General features: G+C 46.0%; 1 protein-coding gene across 1 annotated transcript in view; it reads right to left on the reverse strand.

The window, feature by feature from the left end:
- Nucleotides 1-1,065, reverse strand: part of LOC148538282 (outer dynein arm-docking complex subunit 1-like) — a 107,352-nt gene extending 106,287 nt beyond the window's left edge. Inside the window, exon 1 of the mRNA XM_088457405.1 lies at nucleotides 910-1,065. The gene's annotated coding sequence lies outside the window, so the exon portion shown is untranslated. The remainder of the gene's footprint in view (nucleotides 1-909) is intronic.
- Nucleotides 1,066-21,396: the final 20,331 nt, after the last annotated feature.

A 21,396-nucleotide genomic window follows, 5' to 3' on the forward strand; every position in this document is an offset into this window, starting at 1 on the left:
GCGGGGGGGGGAGGGTTAGGTTTAGGCCTCCCGGGGGGACTTGGGGATAGGCACCCCCCGGGAGGGTTAGGCTTAGGCGGCGGGGAAGGGGGGGTTAGGGTTAGGCACTTAGAGGGGGGATTAGTGATAGGCACTTGGGGGGGAGGTTAGGGTTAGGCACCCCTAAGGGAGGGTTAGGGGGGGAATTAGGTTAGCGATACTTACCTTAGGGACGATCAGGATCTCCACCCTTGTCGGGCTGCCGTTGTCGGGATTTGAACCGCCGGCCTACTACACCCATTCCTAAGGCGGGTATCCACTACCGGATTAAAATGAGCGATTGAACGATAACGATATTGTTCATTAATCGTTCACAAATCGGCCATGAAAATGTCGAAAACTACCAGCGGTGCGCGCTCCCGCTGGTCGTTTTTGACATCTATCATCGCCGATAACGACAGATTGGCCATGTTCGGGGATGAGGGAGGGTGCCTAGACTGAACGACTGATCATTCAGTGTAAGAACAGCACAGACTGTGAAACGACTGCACGATTACAATGTCGTAATCGTGCAGTCGTTTCATAGTCTGCAAGTGGATGTGCCCCTTTAGTCAAGGCGCACTGTTCACTTCACTGCAATAAACTCTACTCTATCTGTATGAAGTCTGTCTTCTGTTGTAACACTTTCAGAAGAACAATAACACAACAAAAAGTACATTTAGTGTCCATGGGTGTATTTGCATATTTACGCTTGTATTTGCAAACAATATAACATTTTATTGCAACACAAAGATCAGCATAATGCACAATATTATTTGTATTTGGGCAATACGTCATACCCGTATACTTATTGCATAAATCGAAATATATATATATACACATATATATTTTTTGTGTTTGTTTCTGGAACATATATAGCACATTACTCACCCTCTTAGTTAATAAGCAATGAGAAGGGCTAATACCAGTCTCTTCCAGCTGTGATCGAGTTGTGCACAGTAGCCCAGTGAGTATTATGCCGTCCTGCAGTAACTGTACTGCTATCAGCAGCCCTGCAGTCAGTGTGCTCTGCTCTGTGTTGTTGCTAGCTTGGTTGGTGACCGTATCCAGGAAGCGGCGAGTGAGAGCGGTGAGGGTGGGATCATGTGGTTACCAGGCGCACATATACTCCTACTGTACACACACAGAGGAGGCCGGCTGCGGCGGGGGAGTAACCGCAGGTGTAGTGAGGTCGCTGCTGGCTATGATTGCCCATAGGGGAAGCAGTGAGGACTTATTACTGTACATCTGCCTCAGAGCTATCTGTAACTCTTGCTGCGATCGTGACTGAGAGGAAAACAATATAATAGTTAACAAGCTTTCATCGCACAGATGTGGTTATAATAATTGGAGCTCTCAATGCAGTTTCCAATGTATTTATAGATTTTTGTGTTAAGCCATATTATATACATATATATGTATAGTACAGGTTAACTAGCAGCATATATATATATATATATATATATATGTATATATATATATATATATATAGGGTGCTAGTTATCCTGTTCCATATATAATGAGCTACAGATGTGACCTTATTCACCTAGCATTTTTGCGCCATGTGGCACGTGATGCCTTGGCAGGAATTATACATGGGTACTTTTTCCCGGATTTTGCATTTTATTTATACAAAGTAACTCACAGGCACACTAGCTGAGTACTTGTATCGCAAAGTAAATGGAATAAAGTCGCAGATGGAACTCTGGGCCTGATTCACTACAGATCGCCACTGCGATTGCAATAGCGATTACGCACGTAGTCTCACTGTGATATTATGCTAATCCATTGCGACGGCATAGCGGTCGCAGAATAACATAAGGACACCAACTTTACCTTACACACATCCGTAATGTTTAGCAAGACTGCGAAACCATCAGTACAATCGAGTACCACTGCAGCATAACACACCCTTGCACAAGCTCTGACCTTACTCAGGAATTGCTAACTTCATTGCACGCTATCAGTACTTAAGCAGCGTATGGTATCACAGTGGATAATTTACGCACGCCCATGCAACGGCGTTCAAACGCACTGGCACGCCTGCATTTCGCCAACCACAAATAGTACTTCCTGTCAATCACTTTGCGAAGGGTCTAGTCACTGCTATCGCAATCCAGATCACAGTGGCCGGTTTGTGCACACGCAATGCATACGAATGCGCAGAACGCAGCAGTTTACCGATAGCGTTCGTAATCGCAGTTGCGATCGGTAGTGAATTAGGCCTTTTGTCTTTTTACCCAGATTAGTGACACACGGAAGCTACATGAAATGTCAGTGCCAGTGTTCAGGGTCCAATGGCATTGAACGTTTTTCGCATTAGTGATGCGAATAAAATGCATATTTTGTGAAAAGTCACTAGCGGAATGCGTGGGTAAGTCACAAAGTCCATGGTGCACCAACTGGGGCTGCATATTTGGCATTATTTGAAGATAGGTGTATGTGGTCACATCTGTACTAAACTGTAAACAAAATCCACCACATATCACTCAATCCATCTCTTGGTCCCTATTTCCATCCAAATTGTTCCTACATTATAACTCAGGATGGCCATCTTAAAAAACCTTTCAGTGCGTCACTAAGATGCAGAAATACAGTACTTGGGCTTTAACAATACAGGTCTCAACTAGCAAAATAAAGTATATTAAAGACAAACTGAAAAAGCCATACTCTGGCACACAGGTTCTCAAACTCGGTCCCCTGGACCCCAAACAGTGCATGTTTTCCAGGTCTCTTCACAGAGTGAAATAATTAGCTCCACCAGTGGTACTTTTAAAATGTGTCAGTGAGTAATGAACACACCTGTGCACCTGCTAGGTGACCTGGAAAACGCAAACTGGGTGGGTTCCCGAGGACCGACTTTGAGAACCTTTGCTCTGGCAGATTGTTGCTGCTAGACTGGAGCACTGAGTGGGAAGGCCCTGGATAATTTGACCACATACTGTATGTATGTGTGTGGTAAAATGAAAAGATGTGGCTAGTATCAGTCTGTGCTGGGGTTTAACAACCACATCCTTTGAGGAAGATTTTACGCAAATGAGTACAGTGATCAGTTTACCACATTTCTCACCACAGTTGAAAATCAGCATCTGCGTTTATTTGGGGGCATTTATATTTGGCAATTGCAATGAGTTTGGGCACCACCGTACTTACCTACTCTCTTGACTCGGCCAGGAGTCTCCCGAAAATCGGATGGCTCTCCCGGCCCCATGGAAAAGTAGGCAAGCCTCCCCCGCGATTTCCAGACAAACCCCCGCAACGAGGTGAGGGCGCAATGATGCGATTCACGTCATCATGACCCCGCCCCCTGCTTCACAATGCCGATAATCTCGGCCGGTAATATGCCCGGCCACGCCCCCCATGCAGCGAGGGGGCTGCCAGAATATCGGCAAGCATGGCACAGTCTCAGGGAATACAGTAGGAGTTCTATCAAATCTTGGACAGAGATGACGTACTAACCAATCACCTCTTAATTGTCATTTAACAGGCTGTTTGAAAAATGACAAGAGCTGATTGGCTGGTACTTTATCTTTCCCCACTCTATCTCTTTCCAAGGTTTGAGACATCTCCCTCACAGACACAGTTTGTGCATATCTGAGTGTGGCCTATTTATTCCTAATTTTTAAAAAGAGAATATTGGCAGGTATGAGTATATTGAAAATTATTTATGTGCATAGTGTGACAAAAAATAAATATTTTGCTCAAGAGACTCAAAATATCCATCATATTGTATATGATGTTCCCCAAATGCAGTACATGACAATACCGTACACATTTTTTACCCTGGTGTTTCATAAATGGTATCACTTACAGGTACCCTTTGGTGGGTTAGTTAGGGCAGAGAAATCTGCTAAAGGTTAGTTTTAAGGAGCCCACGAGTAAAATCTATCACCCACAGTGGTAGTTTCTTTCCATTGGAAGCGCACCCTGCTAATCACATGCTGGACAGGCAATTCCAGGGGTAGATGACACAACAGCCCCACCCCGTTACTAGGAGCGGTAGCTGATGCAGTCCCTGGGAGCCGGCAGGCTTGTTAATGTGCGCGCATGGGCGGGATTGCATGCGTACATTTACAGACACGCCCCCCCTCCCCGGCCAGTCACGGAATGAGCAACCACTGCAACTTACTAAACAAATACTGTACAATGTACTTTTTGCACCCCATAGAACCGAAAGCCTTGTACAAAGAACCACAAATCACTCAAAAAACTGCACAGTATATCGTATCAAAACGTTTTCTTATTTTTTTTTACTCAAATATTTTTATTGAAAGAAAATATTTTTTCATTACAGATCATAATCTGCAATATACAATAAAATAATCACAAAGAAATAGAAAAGCAAAAAGACATGAAAATCAAAAGAAATTAAAAACAAAAATAAAATAAAAAAGTAGGTAAAATTAAAACATAAAGAGAGTAGAACGGGAAATGGAAATAGCGTGAGGTACACACGCCTACTGAAGCACCAATAAAATGTCACCAAAATAAACAAACTCACATTTTAAAAGTCTATTTAAGGTGCATACACACGTAACGATTTTTTGAAAGATTTAACTATAACGACGTCGTTATCGTTCAATCGTTGAAAAAATCATTCAGTTATAACGATGAACGATTATCGTTCATGCGCGTTCCCGTTTGTAGTTCATTCTGACTGACCAACTGAACGATTTTCATTAAGGGAAGTTACAAAAATCGTTTGTAGTTCAAAAATCGTTCATTATACTTTAAAAAATCTGACAGATAATCTGACAGAAAATCGTTCATAAAATCGTTGGTAACAAAATCGTTGTGTGTGTATGCAGCTTCAGAAACAGTTATAACACCAATAACATCAAAAATAGTAACAACAATAATAATAACAACAACAATAGGTCCCCGCATAAAAATAAGGGAGACTAAAGGTTTTCTTATTTTAACTGCATAGGTCATAAAAGATGTGTTTTAAAGTAAAAAAAGGCAGATTAAAAAAGCATTCCTAAAATATAGCAAAATCTTTTATTATCTCGAACAGCTTACTGTGTGACAAGTAAATCCCACACTGAGAGGGCTCAGAGAACTTATAAAACAAATTCCAAATTGTGGCCTTGTTATAAATATGGAATTCTTTGGACCGTATAGTAAAAAACATGTTTCATTTTATGTGCACATACAGAAGAACAGGTAAATTGGAAAAAATATATATATATTTTTCCACAACTGTAACAAGTTACTTTTTTGGGGAAAAAAACAGTGTTATCCCAGAAATGTACTCCACCTCATAATGGACTAGAACAACATTTGGGGAAGAAGGAATTAGGACATAATAATCCATATCCTGATTCATCCAATCCATGCCCCAGTTCCATGAAACCAACCCACCCAAATAGGCAACAACACTTTCATGATGCAAAAATCAGAACAATCTTGCCAAATATTGGACCATTGGGAATATCTGAGTATACCACATATGCTCTTTCCAAGTAGGACACAACTCTATGATCAATAGTATATATTTTATGTATAACTATGCTTTTATGTGTAACTGTGATTTTATGTACGACTATGATTTTATGTATAACTATGGTTTTATGCATAACTATGCTTTTAATTACATTGTTATTGAAACATAAAGTGTTTTTTTTGCACTATTGCCAGTACCAATGAATTGACTTCATATCATAATCTAATGCTGGGTACACACCTGGCAGATCTATCTGCCGACCCGTCATCGCGCCGACCGAGTGGCCGGTCAAGAAAGCTATGTACACTTACCAATCGGCCGCTCGATGTGTCTGCGCTGACATCATAACTGGGCGGGCATTTGAATTTGCTGACCCAGCTGAGATGTCAGTCACCGGCGATCCCTGCAGTAAGTATACGGGTGGTTGGCGAGTTGCCCGTACACACAGCAAGATGTGCCAATATATCTGCAGATATATCGGGTATTGGCTGTGCTGCAGGGCTGATGCTATATGTCTGTGAACGATGTTATTCACAAACTTATCATCTGTACCCCCCAGCCAATCTGCAAACGATGTATCGTCCGTTCGATAGAACAGACAATATACCGTCCGCTGTGTACTCAGCTTAAATTGCAGAGGAGACATGATCTAGAGCAGTGATTTTCAACCTTTTTGAATTACCGGCACACCGAACAAGATTTTAAAATTGCCAAGGCACACCATCTGTCCCCCATGGAGAAAAACACTCAAAGTGGTCCCCATGGGGGGAAAAACACATTCATAAGCCTCCCCAGAAAACAAAATTAAGCACATTGGCCTCCATATAAAACAAAAATAAAACACATTTGCCCCCATTTAAAAAAAAAAACAATCACACTGGCCCCCACAGAAGGCAAAATAATACACTGGTCCCCCAGACAGCAAAATAAAACACACTGGCCCACAAATGATAAAAAAAAAAAAATCACACTATCCCCCTCAGAAAGCAAAATAATATACATTGCTCCCACATAAAAAAAGCACAATTACATTGGCCCCCACAGACAGCAAAATAATATACATTGCCCCCACATGAAAAACACAATTACATTGGCCCCCACAGACATCAAAGTAATATACATTGCCCCCATATGAAAAGCACAATTACATTGGCCCCCACAGACATCAAAGTAATATACATTGCCCCATATGAAAAACACAATTACATTGGCCCCCACAGACATCAAAGTAATATACATTGCCCCCCTACCTTTAGCTCCCTTTCCCTCGATAGCGCTAGATGCTCTTTTTCTGGGCAGATCTGACACCTTCAGTCCATCTGGTGCAGGCTTGCAGCAGCCTGTCACATTTACTGCTCATTAGCAGTGAGCAGTACTGTGCAGGCGGGGGCAGCGATGCGGCGTGCGTGACCTATGATGTCACACGGCCGCGTCTCCATTGGTACGACTCGGGTAGCGACTGAGCCACCTGGAAGAGCTCAGCGCTGCCCGAGCACAAAGTTAAAAGTTAAGCTGCGGGGGGCATCTCCGGGCGGCGATTCTCTCGCGGCACACTTAGGGACTGCTCGCGGCACACCGGTTGAAAATCACTGATCTAGAGTGACCTTCTCAACCCCAGGGTTACACAGAAAACATCACAGTTTTCATTTATATAAACAAATGCTTCAGCATTAGAAACACAGCTTTTAGCTTTTTAACTCTGCTTACAATTGTTACTGTAGGTTATCAGGAAGTTTAAACTTTTCATGACACCTTTACAGGACCACGGTCAGTTAGACCTCAGCTAACACAAATCCATCTGCTTTACAGACCATTTGCATATATAATATTTAGAAACTTCTTAATGCAGGATCAGATTGATCTATTATAGAGTATTTTTTATTGCCCATTTATAATTCTAAGGCATGACCCTAAAATTGTGTGTACCTCACCCCTTTTTATAATTTCAATAATCTTACTCTGCAAATTGTAATTTACCTAAGCAAAACTAACTGTATCAGGGAACCTGCTGTACTCTGCACCTTGTACAGAAAGCCCTCACATCACCCAAGGTCTCCCATCATATGGTGCTAATGTATGTTTCTCTATAAAAGTCACATTCAACTTGCTCTGGTTATCTAAGATGACTGGCATAATAAATATAGGTGCGTTTGCACAAATAAAGCTGCTCAGCACCTCAAGAATGTTTTGCGCTGCATCTAAGCCATTTTATTCCTGATAAGTGAGGCCTCAAATGTCTTTTCCTTTTGACTTTAATATCAAACTGTCTGTAGTCTTGTTGTATCAGCTGGATTTAATCATACACAGACATACCTTCCATCATTTAGTGTTGTGTAATAGATACCAGCGAGGCTAAAAAAAAGGGTATAACCAAGTGCCACAGGGGCTCGGCCACGGGTTCTGACGCACCGCTGGTCTGCACTGTTTCTTTCTCCTCCCTGATAAACACCATTTGCTATGCAGAGCGGTAAATAACATACTTCCATAACTGTTGGCCGAATGGGACAAAGCTGTTGAGTGAGAGGGACAGATGTCTCATATTCGGACTGTTCCACGTAAAGTGGAGGTACAGTATGCAGATAGCTAACACCTGCAGAAAAGGTAACACAAACTGAAGTGGGTGAGGGCAAGCCAGACAATCTCAAGGTCACATAGCAGTGTCTCCACCCAAAGCAAGACACTACTGGCTAAAAAACTCACATGCATGTATCAAACTCTTATTTCACTACTAGCTGTTGCCCGTGGCTTCGCCCATGATGAAATTGCTTCTGACAATTTTTATTTTCATTTGAGGTGTTTTAGTTGCTTTGCTTTGCATAGGGGCCCTGTCGCAGGAGTGGCCCACGTGACCAGCAGCGCTGTATGGATGCGGCAGCAGCGCCTTCACTCACCACTCACATCGTTGTCACTGTGTGCCCTGGGCCTGATTCAGACCCGCTCGCGAGCGCTGAGCGCTCGCAAGCGGGTCGATGGTGCCCAAGTGCGCATGCGCACGACAGAGGCGGCTCTGTCGTGCGCATGCGCGAGACCCGAATAACGACGGCCAAGCCATCGTTAAGGGTCTCGCACCAAAGGGGGCGTGCTGTCGATGGTGATTGACAGCACGCCCCCTTTGGTGGGCGTGCCGGGGTGTGGCTGCCCAGATGGAGGCGTTCCCATGGGAACGCCTTCCGTCTTGGTCCGGCCCCACTGACATCATTAGTGATGTCAGTGGGAGTGCTTTTGGCTCTGATAGAGCCAAAAGCACTCCCGGGCTTGCGGCAGCGAGACCCTACCGCAGGGTCTCGTCGCAAGCCCGATGGTCGTGATGGTCTTGACCATCGCGACCATCATTTTGGCCGCTCGCTATAGCTGTGGGTGGTCACCCACAGCTATGCGAGCGGCCAGGAGGCTGCTCCAAAAAGGAGCAGGGACGGCCCTGATTCAGAGCGAGCACTCTGTCAGAGCGTCCGGCTCTGAATCAGGGCCCCTGTGCACAGACTGCTATGTAGCCTATCCTATTCAAGTGCCCAATGCACCTCTCCCCCCAGCCCTTACCAGCCGTGGGCATGGTGACACACCTATCTATTGCATTGATGATGTCAATACATTTTGTTTTTGTTATTGCTCAGCTTTAACTTGACAGATCAAGATGAAACAAAGTGCAGGTTATTTCTAGAGTTTCCTCTACACAATGATGCAGTTTTCATGAAATAGGTTCAGTAGTTCTTGCGCCAACTTGGAACAAACAGACAGACACAAGGTTCTTATTATATTAGTATAGATAACTTGGAAGCAGTGCTCTCTCTTACTTCTTTGTCTATGTTTATACAGGGTATTGTTTTATTACTGTTTGTCTCCAATTGTGAAGTGCTATAGGAAACACTTTGAACCCTAATGCAATATGCACTGAGTCGCTGGAACAAGGTAGTTCATATAAGCTTCCATACAGAAAAACAATGCGTACCGTAAAACGTAGTGAGTGTCTATAAAGGTGAGGAAACAGGGGGTCCGGATAGCACCCTGGTCCAGACACTCACAACCTTAATGGATGTGATCCTGCAGACTAGCGCCGACGCGTTTCGAGCTGGAAGCTCTTTATCAAGGCCTTGAACTTAAGCTTATATGAACTACCTTGTTCCAGCGACTCAGTTCATATTGCATTAGCCTATACAGCTACATTGATTTTTGCTGCTATATCTTCACTCATTTTTGCTGCTATATCTTCATGTACTGTATACCTTGTTTTTGCTGCTATTTGTTTTTAATTCGTTTTGTGGGAAACCTTGTCTTTGTTTTGTTTTGATTTTATATTCATTATATATTTTACCTAAGCGCTAGTGTCACTTTAAAAGATTTTATATTGTGTTTTCTACCTTTGGGGAAAGGGATTACCCCATTTTTAAAGTGTCTAAGCTGCGGAAGGTTTTTTTTGCGCTAAGAGATCCACCTTCTTACTCTACTAAACATCAATGTACGACAATGACACATGAAATTAGGACAGTCTCAATGTTCTCTCACTCACAGGATTAATTTGAGACATTGACCAAAGAGTCCAAGAGTGGGCGAAGATTGGATTTTAAAGTTTAATTTGTACAGCACAGTTTTTAAAAGTCCATATTTTGCAGAACTCATGACATTTTTTTTACGTTTGCTGTCTAAAAGTAACAATACTTGTCAGTTCACTCATATGCATTTTTATTAAAACTACTGATATAGCAAGAGCTAAAATATATTCTCTTAATTATCACTAACAGAGTTGATCCTAGTAATTAGAGCACCTCACATACCTGGCATCCAATTAGGTAGAAGGGCGATAGAAAGCTGCAGGGCTTCCTCTGTCATCTGACAGCCATGAACAAAGGGGTGCTTTCTGGAGGCGTCAGTGTTTCTGACAAATACTATCTGCATAAAATAAAGGTTGCTAATTAGTAGGCTATTTATACGATTATTATTCCACCTTCAGTAGAGCAACCTGAATTTATTTTAACTTAAACAAGGAAGCCAAACTACCAAATGTCAACTTTATTCTGTTTGTTTTGCAGTGCAGGGGATACATCTGCTGGCAGGATGCTTTTCTCTTTCCCTCTCTTAGTGATGAGAATTCACAATGACAGCTAAACATCATCTGAAGACTACAAACAACGAAGTTTGGGCCTGATCACTACGGATCGCTATTGCAATTCCAGCTGCGATTACGCATGCAGGTCTGCTGCGAAAATATGCTAATGACTGCAATCGCAAAGCCAGTACAGAGACGCCCAAAGCCAGCATAGAGACACCCACTACAGCTTTCTCACATCCGTAACACCTTGCAATCCTGCATATACATAGGGAACATCGAGTAACATCAGCACCTCATGCACAATTACAACAGGTCTGACCTTACTCAGAAATTGATATCCTCGTCGCACGCAGTGAGCACACGTATGCCGTCGCAGTGGCTAATTTATAAACGCCCATGCAGCAGCGTTTAAATGGTCAGCCATCCCCAAACGCTCTCGGCCTGTCACTCCCTCTGCGATGGCTTTGTATCTGTGTGAGTTATTGCAGTGCGATCGCAATGCTAACTCATGCAGCGGACTGCGGTGCATATGCGTGCGGAGTACGCACCATTGACTGATCTGCCTACGCTGTTGTAGTTGCGATCCGTGATTAATCAGGCCCTTTATCTGCTAAATCCAGAAACCCCATTCAACATCTCACCGCCGTGGACAATATAATTTTATGTATTTATTTCTCCCTATTTCTTTTTGTTTACTTGTCTTAGGGCCTGATTCACTACAGAGTGCATATTCGATCACGACTGTGATTACGCACACAGTCTGACTGCGATGATATGCTAATCCATTGCGATCGCTATGCCGTTGCAGCACTACATAAGTACGTCCACCTTAACTTACACACATCCGTAATGTTTAGCAAGACTGCAAAACCATCGGTAACATCGAGTACTATCGGAGACTCACGCACAGTTGCACAAGGTCAGACCTTACTCAGGATTTGCTAACCTTTCGGTACGCAGTGAGTATTCATGCTGCGTATGCAGAGGTGTCACTTACCTGGGTGACATCTGATGCGGCACCTGGCTGGTTATAGCTCTTTCACGCGCCACAGACGTGCGTGCATAATGGGGGTGTGGCTTAGCTGAAGGGGTGTGGCATATCACAACAAGGCCACGCTCCCTTATGTGTGCCGATCTTGGGGGCGTTACCGTCCCCTGTTCTCGGCACACAGTGGGCTTACCCAGCGCTCCTGCAGCTGCTGGGGAAGCCCACAGTCTTTCCTCTGCCTTTCTCCGCGTACTGGCTTCTCGGTGACACCATCCGACGGGGTGACATCAAAATAGCAGATTGGTGTCACCTGGTGCGGCCCGCACACTCCGCACCCCCCTAGTGATGCCAGTGTGCGCATGGCATCGCAGTGGATAATTTATACGCACCCCTGGCGTTCAAACGCCCTGGCACACCTGTGTTTCGCCACTTCCTGTCAATCACTCTGCGATGGGTCTGCGTTAGTCACTGCGATCTCAGTGGTCGGTTTGCTGCCAAGATGAATGGACATTCTGGCCCCCATTTACTAACGAATCTTATCACCAAAACGAGTGATAAATGTCACTGTGTATGATAAATGGTGATCCAGCCAATCAGCTCCCAACTGTCAACTGTTAGAAAAATGATAGTTTGGAGCTGATTGACTGGAGCACCATTTATCATACACAGTGAAATGTATCACTCGTTTTGGTGATAAAACTTGTTACTAAATGAGGCCCTCTTATTGGTTAATTGTAACCTGTCAGCATGTGGTACTGTCCAATCCGTATGGCTGTTCTCAAGCTCTGAGCCCAATATTGCTGTAATCTTGCCGTGGTTTGCAGCGGCTGATCCATCACAGCAAATGTGCAGCCTTTTACATCCCGACCAGTAGCTTATTTGGTCCTTATTTGTTTGTATCAGTCCTCCAAGAAAACTTCAGATGGAGTTCTATTAGGCTTAGTTGTTGTACCTCTACTTCTCTCTACCACCTTCACTGCATGACCTACAGTAATAAGCTCAGCTTTACCTCCATGCAAAAGACATACAAATGCATCTGTCCTGAGATCTTTAACCATTTGTGCTGGCCCACGTTACTGAATGTCTTTCTGCCATTTTATCTTGGATATCATCTCATCTCCTCACATTTAGTCTTTCAAATGCTATTGACCTTTCCTCTACTTACCTGACATCTCTATTTCTTCTGACAGCACAACAATAAACCCTACTCTCCAAGCTTACTGGCTAAATGTCATCTATGATTAATAACTGTTCTTTGTTCCTCCCATTGAATCTGTCTCCATGGTTCTTAATGTCCATGAGACATCTCCAGAATATTTGTAAGTAATGCATACAAGACACTGCATAAATGACTAAATCATGGACTTAGAGGGGCTCTTTCAGAGATATTTTCCCATACGCAAAGTTGTACACATCAATACAGCCGCATCGTCCTTATCCATCCGCTTAGTGTCAGAGCCATCATCACTGTCAGTGTGAACTTGCACCAAGCTATACTTGGTGTAAAAGATCTATCTGAATTGAGATGGATTTCTACGTGTGCACCATTCAGCATAGTCCGCATTGGTCCATTGCCATCCAGTAATACTCCTTTCAGCTGCGAGTGAGATGTTCCTGAGAATGACTCATAGAAGTGTGCACTCCACTACGGAGCATGTGCAGGTGCTAAATGTCACAATATTCTGTCCATCAAATGGACCCACATGCAACTCACTATCAGCCTCCTAACCATCCTCATTGGCTATTACAATTCCCTTCTTACTGGTTTTTATCTAACCAGACCTCCATTGCCACAATCCATTTTAAGCAATAAAAGTTCTTCTACCTTTCCAGTTCCTTCGGGGGCGATTCAATTTAGCGCGATGCGAAAACCCCTGGAAAAGAGTTCCCAGAGCTATTCAATACACCTTTCTGTTAAGTCCAACTAAAACCACTTAAGTCGGAGAATGCCAGTTAGTGCGCCTAAAGCTGGTTGTTTAGTCATGCTAACTGCATTCTCTGACTAAAGTTCCACCACAAAGCTGTGAAAATCACTATTAGAGGGGCAATTACATTCAGTGCAATGTCCTTGAAGTGCCTCCAGAACAGTCAGTAGAAGGGACTCTGGTATCATTGCTAATCTTAAATTTTTTTAAATTAGCGAAGATGTTGTATTGTAATATACAGTAATATGCACATTCAGACATTTCAGGGATCTCTGGGAGCACAGGGTCCGATTAAGACCCGCTCGCTAGGCTGCGTTCGCACGCAGCCTGCCGATGTTTGCACTCTGCGCTTGCGTACGCATCGCAGTGTGCGTGTGTGAATCAGGTTGTGCGACCGTGAAGCGATCACCTCTTGTGTACAGACGCTTTGCTAGGTTGAGTGACAGGATTAGCCGTTTGTGGGTGGTAACGGGTTGGTCGATAGAAACGGGGGAGTGGTGGTGCGAATGCAGGCGTGTCTAAGGATCTTAACGCCGTTTCAGAGGCTTACATAATTAAGACGCATCGTCATAGTACACGTCAATTGGCTGAATTTTACACTGAAGCACTCGCAGTGCTTGCGGTAGGGCATGGTCTGCCACAAGTGCTATGTATGCATCCGATGGTTCTCAATGTTACCGATTGTTGCATATACTTCCTGGAGATGACGTGTATTGTGAAATGAAAGTGGGCGTCTTAAGACAGGCTGGTGGGCGTCTGCATACACACCGCGATCGCACACCAAGACAGTGGGCGTGCTAATGCCTTGCTGTGCGATCGCGGAATTTGCATACTTTGGCAGTGTGCAAACACATCTAGCAAGCGGGTCTGAATCGAGCCCACAGTTCACTGAATTGATGTCCCTTCTTGGTGTACTAATTGAAAAAGTATACATTTTGGAGGAATTGCAAAAATATTTAAACTGGAGGGAATTTTACCTATCATGAATAGCAAGGCAAGATGACCAATTTTTTTAATCAAATTTAAAATGTAAACTTAAATTAATTTTTAATACTATGAGTATTAACTGAAGTTGCAGTTTACCTGACTTGAGTCCCATTAGGTCATGTGCTAAGTAAGTTGAAGTCAGTAGCACAGATCAGGGACAGACTAGGGGCAAGAATCGCCCCCCGGCATTCTTTGTGTGCTCGCATGGGAAAAGAGATGTGGCCACGCGTCTCAAGGGTGTGGCCTCACGGCATGCTCTGCCTCAGCATGCCAGTCGCACTGAACGCCGGGAAGCGGAGCTGCTTGGCCAGCCTCCTGCTGGCGAGAGAGGCCTATTAGGTCTACAGCCCTTCTGGCATTTGCCAAAAGTGTCAGATGGCCAGTATGGCCGTGGCGCCAAAACAGAGATTGGGTGGCTTTAAGTACCAGGGCCTGTTAAGGAGACATAGCTACGTACACAAGTTGTTGTGGTCAAACCCCCTCTATTGGTAATTGCTTGCAACAGGAATCACCATGCTCCCTGCACCATAGCCATACCTCCTATGTACCAGCCCTGATATTTTTCTTGGTGCCCCTGGCTGAAGTAAATAAGTGCTTGTGCCATAAAACTGCCAGCACACACCAGAATCAAGATACTGTAGGTGGTGATATATAGAACTGCACATTGACTAATTTTCAAGTTACTGTCAGTGTGATTGACCAGCAGGGAGCATTTGGGGGTGGTAACAGGGAGTTAAAAAAACAGATGTGTCTTGACTGTTTTGGGTTGTGAGTGTGTCACATCCTGCATCTGCGATCCAGTGCACAGGAAACATGGCTCCAGTATCTCAGTTACGGCAGCCATTCTGAGTGACTATAGACTTACTGAAGGAGTCGATGTTTGTATGATCTGCATCAGATGCATATTTCTAAGCAGTTACGGACAACTGCGATGGCTCTGGTGGGCATCTCAGTACAAGTCCCAGCCGCTATGACATTAGCATATTTTCGCTGAAATCTGCAGGAACATTAGCGTACAACTCTGAATCAAGCGCAATGTAGTTTGATTAAGCATTGGCCACTGAAATGTGGCCGAACTAAGAGTAAGTCTGACAGTTCAAGAGGAGAGGTGAAAGAGTTGCAAACACAACAGCCCTAATTAGATCTGGAATCTAAACCCTGAATTGCAGGAGCAACAGAGGTGGATATCAAATATGGTGGCGAGTTCCCGCCCAATACAGTTGCGGCCTAAAGGAGCCTCCATAGTTAAGCTCTGTGCAGCACAGCAATAGTGGAGCAGTTGGCACCACTCTCTGGAAAACTGCCATTGGGAGCCAGAGGGTCCTCGACTCACTGCCAAGAAGCACCTGATGTGGTAGCCAGCAAACACTCTGGAGCAGTGTCAGACAGAAGGGACTGTCTATCCCCCAGGTGGCCACATAGGCTAGCATGGAGGCCGACACAGGAGGGGGAACACTCCTCTCGGTCTGGCAGCTCTTGAAGGGAGACGGAAGAGCAGAGTTACTCCAGGGTGTGAAAGCATCTGTTTAAGTGCCATGAGCTGCAGCCGGCAGCAAAAACACAGACTAGATGTGTTGGAAGGTGAGAGGACACAGGGAAACACTAAAATCACATAGTGTAGAGCTCAGGCCACGTGCCATAGAAGTATTAGCGCTAACCTTAATTAAGTCACTAACCATGCTATAAGCGTGTGTAGCACATTTAATTAGGGTGTACTGCCAGAGAAATCTAGACAGAGAGAAACTAGGAGGCGTGTCTAGAACTATTTGTATGTTATCAATCACCCATTTCTTCATTCTATCCCAGCCAATCTCCCCTGCATATCAAGTCCAACCTAATCTACCACATGTAATCATATTTCCCATTAGTCCCCATAACTCACTCATTTACTTTTGACCATATTGACCAACCAAATCACAAACTACATATTTGTTGAAATAATAATTCTACCCAAAAGGTAAGTTTAACTGTATCTGTCAGGAACCATATGGACCAACATAGCTGCGCCCATTCCCGGATACCAGGACGCATGCACGGAAACCCTAGCAGACCTTGATGAGAAAACACAGCACTCGCCTCCACTCCCAGCGACTGAACACTTAAGCCCAAGGACGCTGGCGCGGAGGTGAGTAGCGGCTGATCCCAGGCCGCATCCTGACACTATCCAGTGGCACTTTATCAGAGGAGGTGGCCAGTGTGCAATCTCTGGGCCTGATTCAAAGATGGACGGATTTACAAAGCTGCACTCAAGCGTCCATCTCAGATGCAAATGCAGAAGGAGGTGTCAGACACCTTCTTGCTGCATTTGCAATCCCAGGACTGTCGCAGGCTGTGATCACAATCGGAAACATTGCAACAGCCCCTTCGGTCAGGCTGCGGGAGCCAGGATTCGGTCAGGCTGCGGGAGCCATGATTCGGTCAGGCTGCGGGAGCCAGGATTCGGTCAGGCTGCGGGAGCCAGGATTCGGTCAGGCTGCGGGAGCCAGGATTTGGTCAGGCTGCAGGAGCCAGGATTTGGTCAGGCTCCGGGAGCCATATTTCAGCAACAGCATTGCAGTTGCAGTCAGAGACACGCCCCGAAAACAGTTGCCCTGCGTTTGAGTCACCACCCCCCGTTCCCGCCCACTAATGGCCCCTGCCCGTCAGTCACTTTGCAAATAAATCCTCAGTGCAAGCGACAATGAAAATGAAACTTAATGTATGCAGACTACCAATAATCGCTTAAACTGCGTAAACATCAGCATTGCGTCCAATCAGGCCCTATGTTATGAGGTAACCTAATAACTTGTTCAAAACTGTACAGCATGTAGCATGTCCATACATTTTCCAGAGAAACTTCCCAGGACATATGTATCAAACTATGGTGCACTGTGGTAATATATCCAGCAATATGTAACATGCCAACTAAAGTCCTGCAAGGTATAATATTCTAGTACTGATGCCCAGGAGTGTGAAATATTACAGCTATAAAAATGATGTGCCCAGTAAGGAGTGATATACCAGCGTGAGTGTCTAGTAGTATTCAAATAATAGTGCCCTGTAGTATGCAATATATGAAGTTTAATGATATGCCAGTGATAATGACCAGCATTAAATAATATGCCAGTGATAATGCCCAGTATCAAGATGATGACTGTTATTGTATAAGCAAAAACAGTATAAATACACTATGTTTGCGGGCAACTTTTTGTGGTGCAAATTATGCCCATTTTACAGATAACTTTGCATCAGGTCCAGTAGTGGAACTAGCGGCGGTGGCTTGCACCGGGGCCCGCTGTGATGCAGGGGCCCATAGCCGTCGCTGCACCCGCCATTAGTGTAGTGCAGACCGCAGTGAGCGTGGTCCACACTACACAGTAAGGCCAGTTTCACACCTGGCGGTTTTGGCCGTCCAGCCAAGAAACAGGCAGAAGCCTGACTGAGTTTTTCAGGCACTCAGTGCCTTTCACAAGCAGCGGCTTTGAGCTGCTCTTAATTTTTTTTTTATTATTTATCTACTGGGCATGCGCAGCAGCAGCTGCTGCACAAGCCAGCCGATGTGTATTGTTTGTAACATTGTTTCCTATACACCACTGGTGTGCAGGGACGGCACGGGCACGGCAGCCATCCTCAGTAGATATTTCGGGCTGTTACACGGCATCCGGGCCGTGTGAAAGAACCCACCTGCTTCCCTGCTTAACTATATTTCCAAAAAGGCGCCTGGTCAAAACCGGCAAGAGTGAAACTAGCCGCTGGTGGCTGTGTGTTTGTTATAGCAGCCGATGAGAGCCAGACAAACTCTCATTGGCTGCTGCGTCCACGGAGGGTCACGGTAGAATCGGGGATTCAGGTAAGTTGTGTTTTTTGGGGTTTTTTTGTGTGTGTGTGTGTGTAAGAGGCACTGCAAAGAGGGGGCACTACAGGGGGCACAGTATAGTGGGCCGCTACTAGGTGCGATGCATAGGGGGGACTACTACCGGTGGCACTGCATAGGGGGAACTACTACTGGGGGCACTCTATAGGAGGGACTACTACTGGGTGCACTGCATAAGGGGGGTTACTACTGAGGCCCTGCATAGGGGGGACTACTACTGGGGGCACTGTATAGGGGGGACTACTACTGGGGCACTGTGTAGGGGGGACCACTACAGGGGGCATTGCATAGGGGGGATTACTACTGATGCCCTTCATAGGGGGGACTACTACTGGGGGCACTGTATAGGGGGGACTACTATGGGGGGGCACTGTATAGGAGGGACTACTACTGGGGGCACTGTATACGGGTGACTACTATTGGGGGCACTGCATACAGGGGACAACTACTGAGGGCACTGCATAGGGGGGACTACTACTGGGGGCAATGCATAGGGGGGACTACTACTGGGGGCAGTGCATAGAGGGTACTACTGGGGGCACTGTATAGGGGGGACTACTGGGGGCAATGCATAGGGTGCACTACTACTGGGGGCACTGTATAGGAGGGACTACTACTGGGGCACTGCATAGGGGGGATTACTACTGAGGCCCTGCATAGGGGGGACTACTACTGGGGGCACTGTATAGGGGGGACTACTACTGGGGGCACTGTATAGGGGGGACCACTACAGGGGGCACTGCATAGGGGGATTACTACTGATGCCCTTCATAGGGGGGACTACTACTGGGGGCACTGTATAGGGGGGACTACTACAGGGGGGCACTGTATAGGAGGGACTACTACTGGGGGCACTGTATACGGGAGACTACTGTTGGCACTGCATACAGGGGACAACTACTGGGGGCACTGCATAGGGGGGACTACTACTGGGGGCAATGCATAGGGGGGACTACTACTGGGGGCAGTGCATAGAGGGTACTACTGGGGGCACTGTATAGGGGGGACTACTTCTGGGGGCAATGCATAGGGTGGACTACTACTGGGGGCACTGCATAGGGGGGCTACTACTGGGGGCAATGCATTGGGGGGACTACTGGGGCAGTGCATGGGGGGCTATTACTGGGGGCGCTACATAGGGAGGACTACTACTATGGGCAATGCATAGGGGGGACTACTACTGGGGGCACTGTATAGGGGGCCTACTTCTGGGGCCAATGCATAGGGGGGACTACTACTGGGGGCACTGCATAGGGGGCTACTACTGGGGGAACTGCATAGGGGGGACTACTTCTGGGGGCAATGCATAGGGGGGACTACTACTGGGGGCAATGCATAGAGGGTACTACTGGAGGCACTGTATAGGGGGGACTACTTCAGGGGACAATGCATAGAGTGGACTACTACTGGGGGCACTATATGGGGGGCTGCTACTGGGGGCAATGCATTGGGGGGACTACTGGGGGCAGTGCATAGGAGGACTTCTACTGGGGGAAATGCATAGTGGGGCTACTACTGGGGGCAATGCATCGTAGGGACTACTACTGGGGGCATAGGGAAGACTATTACTGGGGGCAATGCATAGGGAGGACTACTACTGGGGGCACTGCATAGGGGAGACTACTACTGGGGGCAATGCATAGGAGGGACTACTACTCGGGGCAATGCATAGGGGGGACCACTTCTGGGGGCACAGTATAAGGGGCACTACTGGGGGCACTGCATAGGGGGACCACTACTGGGGGCACTGTATATGGGGAACTACTGAGGGAACTGCATAGCGGGACCACTACTGGGGGCACTGCATAGGGGGGCCCAAAGCATATCCTTGCAACTGGGCCCACCACTCTCTAGTTCCACCACTGATCAGGTCCATAATGTAACAAATAATTACCCATTTGAAATGTGCTATCAAAAATGCTCAGATAAAAGGGTAAATATGCATGTAATGATCCTCAGTATAATGTACTGTAATAATGCATTTAATAATGTTAGTAACTAGTATTTCATAGGGGATATAGTCAATATCCCGGGCAGCCACGATGTTGGCACTGATATTACCACCGCTGGAATCCTGGCGCCTCTCATAATCCCAACGCGGGCATCCCAACCACCAGGATACCGAAGGTAAGTAGCAGGGTCGGGTGGGGAGTTAGGTGTAGGGGTTAGGGTTAGTCACTAGGAGTAGGGTTAGGTTTAGGGTGTGGGGAGGGAGAGTTTAGGTTAGGCACCAAAGAGGGAAGGTTACAGTTGGGAGAGGGGCAGGGTTAGCATACCGAACAACAAGTGTCAGTATGCTAGCCCTGTCAGGATGCCAGTGTCGGGATTCCGACAGCTGGGATCCCATACCCACACCATTTCATAGTATTTCAGTAGAAATAGGCAGTATAATGTGATATGGCAGTGATAATGCTTATTACAAATATTGCTTGGAAGTTGGAACACACTTGGCCTAATTCAGAGGTGCACACTATTATAGTGAAGACTGCGTCCTTTGCCATAGATCAACAGCATCTTTACACCAATGTCACAGTCAATGGGCTCCCTAATGAGACAGCCACTGGCTGCGTTACTAATCGTCCGCTCTGCATATTTAGACGCACCATCGGAAGTTGCACCTACTCTATGGCAGTTGCAATTTCTCCATCTGAATGTAGCCACCAGGGTCAGTGCAGCTTCGTCTTTGGATGCATTTGCTGACCGTGACACACCTACTACACGCCCACATCTGGCTAGCCACTCCCCTGTTATCACTGTGAAACACCCACCGATATTGCATCTCTGCATCTTAGAGCGGTAACCTTCGGTATGTATGAGCAGAGTGACTCAGACGTATGCATTGATTGTAAATTCTGTATCGGCCGCTAGCGTGCGGCATCAACGTTGCGTGCATGCGCAGTGATTGGTTAGCGACAGCGGTCGTAAAGTCAGTGACATGTAGTCAGCGTTTGGGGGAGGTAACGGTGGGTGGCCAGGAAAACGCAGGCGTGTCGGGACCACTTTCTGGGTGTTCCTAGTGAGCCTCTGCGAATTCGTATGCAGCTAGAGATGCCCGGCATCTAGGGTGAGACTCTCATTCTGAGACAGCATAGGCTTGCTCATAGGTCTGCTGTCTGATGTCTCCTCTTTGTACAT

This window comes from Taudactylus pleione, unplaced genomic scaffold (assembly GCF_031769625.1).
Source record: "Taudactylus pleione unplaced genomic scaffold, aTauple2 ptg000041l, whole genome shotgun sequence".
Classification (NCBI taxonomy): domain Eukaryota; kingdom Metazoa; phylum Chordata; class Amphibia; order Anura; family Myobatrachidae; genus Taudactylus; species Taudactylus pleione.